The sequence below is a fragment of the Leptonychotes weddellii genome, chromosome 12 (genome assembly GCF_054177405.1).
Source record: "Leptonychotes weddellii isolate Sample4059 chromosome 12, ASM5417740v2, whole genome shotgun sequence".
Classification (NCBI taxonomy): Eukaryota; Metazoa; Chordata; class Mammalia; order Carnivora; family Phocidae; genus Leptonychotes; species Leptonychotes weddellii.
The window spans coordinates 41,478,943-41,482,953 of NC_138380.1; the positions used below are offsets into that span (position 1 = coordinate 41,478,943).

The 4,011-nt window shown below is 37.6% G+C and overlaps 1 non-coding gene across 1 annotated transcript; it reads right to left on the reverse strand.

Moving 5' to 3' along the window:
- LOC115942175 (small nucleolar RNA SNORD2) lies at nucleotides 1-69 on the reverse strand. The gene has a single exon (XR_004076796.1). It is a non-coding gene; the product is annotated as a small nucleolar RNA SNORD2 (small nucleolar RNA).
- Between the last annotated feature and the right edge of the window lie 3,942 nt (nucleotides 70-4,011).

The following is a 4,011-nucleotide window of genomic DNA, read 5'->3' on the forward strand; positions in this document are numbered from 1 at the left end:
AAGTGATTAGGAATGAGTATTCTCTTCATTTCAGGTCAGTCCCAAAAGATGATTGCCATCATTTCACTATAGGATGTATTTTCTGAAGAAAAAAAAAATCAATTTCTCTGTATTACATTCTTCATAATCATATCCTATGAATTGGTTGATCTCATCTATTATACTGACCACATAAAAAATAAAGGCTAGGGGGAAAGATGCTGATAATCTTAGAAAAAATTCTAAGGATGTAGGAAGCATTTGTTGACTACAATCTAGTACTCTGTCCAAAAAGAAAGAGCATATTGGAATATAACCTTTACAACTAAAATCTTTGCTAATCAGTCTTGATATTCAAATCATTTTGTATCCAAGTCAGATTTTTATTTTCACAAAGGTGAAAGGACTGTCCTTTCCAAAGACAGATATCACAACATATTCCATCCTACATGTTTTTGTTTGTTTGTTTGTTTTTACACACCATGTAACACTAACATTCCTTCCATTGGGTGGTAGAGTCTGTGTCTTCTCCCTGTGAACTTGGGAAGAACTTCTGTCCCCCTCGACCAATGGGGTACAACGGAAGTGACTCTATATGACTTTGAGACAAACTCACAAGGAAGTCATGCACTTCTGCCTTGCCCTCTTGGGGCAACTGTTCTTGGAATTGAGCCACTGCTCTATGAGGAAGTCATGCAGCTACATGGACATGTCATGTGTAGGTATGCCAGCAAACAACCCCCATTGAGGCCCCAACCAACACCTAACATTGGCCACTAAATGTGAGAGATTGAGCCTTCAGCTGATTCTGGCCCCAACCCACTGAGTCACTGCCATCTCTAGCTGATAATGCACGAAGCAGAGATGAGCTGTCCCTGCAATCCCAGCCCAAATTGCAAATTTGGGAATAAAATAAATGATTGTTGTTATTTTAAGCCACTAAGTTAGAGGTGATTTACGATGCAGCAAAAATAATTGAAAAAATAAATATGACATTATTAAATAAGTAAAACTTTTGCCTTTTGTATATGGCAGAATAAATTGTTGAATGAGTATGAGTAAGTGGAGTATTTTGAAGCAGTCATGAGGGATGAATTAGACTTACAGGTAGCCATATAAATAGATCTCAAAAAATATAGTGGAAAAAAATGAATAATCCAAATGATAGACAAGAAACATTTATATACATTTTAAAAATATACTCAAAGCAATCACATATATTTTTCAGATTCATAAAATCTAATTAATATATAGAAGGTAAATCAGAAGGACATACATTAAATATAACTAGGGTGTAGGTCCATGGGAGTGGGAATGGGGACAAAGGAAGAAAATAATTTAAAAGAAACAAACACGAAAAACCCAAAACAAAGAGTGTTGTTATGTAATTATAAAACTCAATTCACATTTCTTCTGAGCACACAGTTAAAATCTACTTTCCAGCCTCTTGTGCATTTAAGTGTGGGCACATGATTGCATTTTAACCAATGGAATGTAGGCAAAAGTGATATATGCTATCTCCAGGCGAGGCCCTTAGAAAGGGCAAAATGGCCTTGACAACTTAATAGAAAGGCTGTAACATTCCCACTGGAATATAAACAATGATCACAATATGTCAACAATGACAAGGCAACTCTGTGACAACAGTGGACCGAGACAGAGCACTCTGTGAGCATGTCTGAAACAAGAAACCGACAAAAATACTGCAACTGCAGATATAATTATACACCCCCACTCTTCTAAAATTTTGTTTTTTTGGCAATGATGACTCTAGCTCAGCTTTAAGTGTACAGCCTTCTTACATAAAATTACCAAAGTATACAATCAAATAGCCCCCAACAGGACCCAAATCACTACTGGTCTCCACTTCCGTTAACCTTTCCTGAATCACCCAGGACAAGTTCAAACCTACAAGCTTGTCCAATTCTCTTACAAGGACGCCCCTGGGTTCCTCGACTAGCTCAAGAAACCTCCCTTTGCTTCACCTTGGTTGTGTGCTGGGTGGTCTCTGGTTGGTGAGCTTTGACAAAAGTGGAGGCTCTGGAGATCTGGCTTCAACCCTTCCCTGCCCAAACTCTGACCCGTTGACCTGAAAATGTGTGTATACACCTCAAATTCCTTGAATCTCCATATTCTCAAGGCCACCTTTTCTGAGACAACAGCAGCTGAGTATGAGCTCCAAATAATCCATTGAGCCCTTCAGTGTTAGGTCTATATTTCATTCCTGGGACTTTTGAATTCTGATCAGTTTGTACTATTCTTTGGTGAAATTTTGCTTCTAAGCATTTAACTCAGCATTCCTATTATCTGTCTGGTTGTCCACAGTCTTAACTATCACTCGTCTGTAAGAGAAAAGCCTATAGGGAGGGACACAGACCACGTAAACTCAATAAGCTGGTCCTGATGCCTGATGACTCTCAGCCCTGCATCTTTGGAACAGATTTTGCCTTGGGTCATTATTAGTTTGCTAGGGTTGCCACAACAAATTCAACAAACTAGGTGGCTTAAAACAATAGATACTGATTCTCTTACAATTCTGAAGATGAGAAGTCTAAAATTAAGGTGGCAGCAGGGCCATGCCCACTTTAAGGCTGCAGAGAAAAATCTTTGCTAGCTTCTGGTGGTCGCTGTAATCCTTGGCTCTCCTTGGCATATACCAGCAATGCTCCGATCTCTGCTGCCATTACATGGCCTACTTCCCTCCTTGTGTGTCTCTGCATCTCCAAACCTCCCTCTCCTAATAGACACCAGTCATGGGACTTAGGGTCCACTGTGATCCAGCAGGACCTCATCTTAACTTGATCCTACTTCCAAACAATGCCACATTCACAGGTACCTGGGGTTTAGATTTCAACATAACACTTTGAAAAAACAATTCAACCCACAACAATCACCTTCCAAGATATTTTAAGAATTACTCTTTTTACTTTTATCTTCCTAGAGCTCTTTTTGTTTTGTTTTGTTTTTACAGGAGTCCTCAGTTGGCACCAGCTGGTCCTTGGCCAGATGCTGGAGACACGTAGTTACACAAGCACATTATCTGTGCAGTAATGCTCATGAGGTCTTTGTAGTCGAAGTCTGCATTCAACTTCAGACCAAACATCTTTTCCTTCATGGTATCTTGTTATATTGATAAATCATGCATACAACTTTCCAAGTTGCACAACTGCATCAAGGACAATCCAGTATTGCAGTGGTCACTTTGGGGAAATCTGACATGAGCAAATTGTTCACTTGATAGGCACCTTAGCACAAAAAGGAAATAAGATCCCAACTATCCAATGGTATGATTCTACATTCTATCTGATGTGGTATCATGTTGATAACGGTAGACTGTGATAAGTTACATATGCAAATGTAGAGTAACCACTAACAAAATTATACAAAGAAACAGACTTATAAACACTATAAATAAATCTAAATGGAATACTAAAAAATGTTCAGGTGACTCACAGAAGACAGCAAAGATCAAAGAGGAACAGAAGGAAGAAACAGTAAAATAAAATAGGTTACTTAAATCCTAACATACCAATAATTACATTAAATGTAAACAGTTTACATACATGAATTAAAAGAGATGGACACAATGGTTAAAAAAGCATTTTAGCGCCTACGAGGAAGAGAAAAGACAAATTACCAACATCAGGAATAAAAAAGGAGATTACAGACTCAGCAGACACTAAAAGGATAATAAGGGAATATTACAAACAACCCTATACACATAAATTCAACAACTTAGATGAAACTGACCAAGTCCTCAAAAGCTACAAACTATCAAAACTTACCCCAAATGAAAGATAACTTGAATAGTCTTACAACTACTAAAGAAATTGAATCAACAGTTTAAAACCTTTTGATAAAGTTATCTCTAGGCCAAATGGTTTCACTCCTGAATTGTACCAAATATTACAAGAATAAATAACAGCAATTTTACTCAATTTCTTCCAGGAAACAAAATAGAAGGAAACACTTATAACTGAGTTTTTCAGCGTCACGAGATAGAAAATTCACATACAAAAATCAACTGTATTT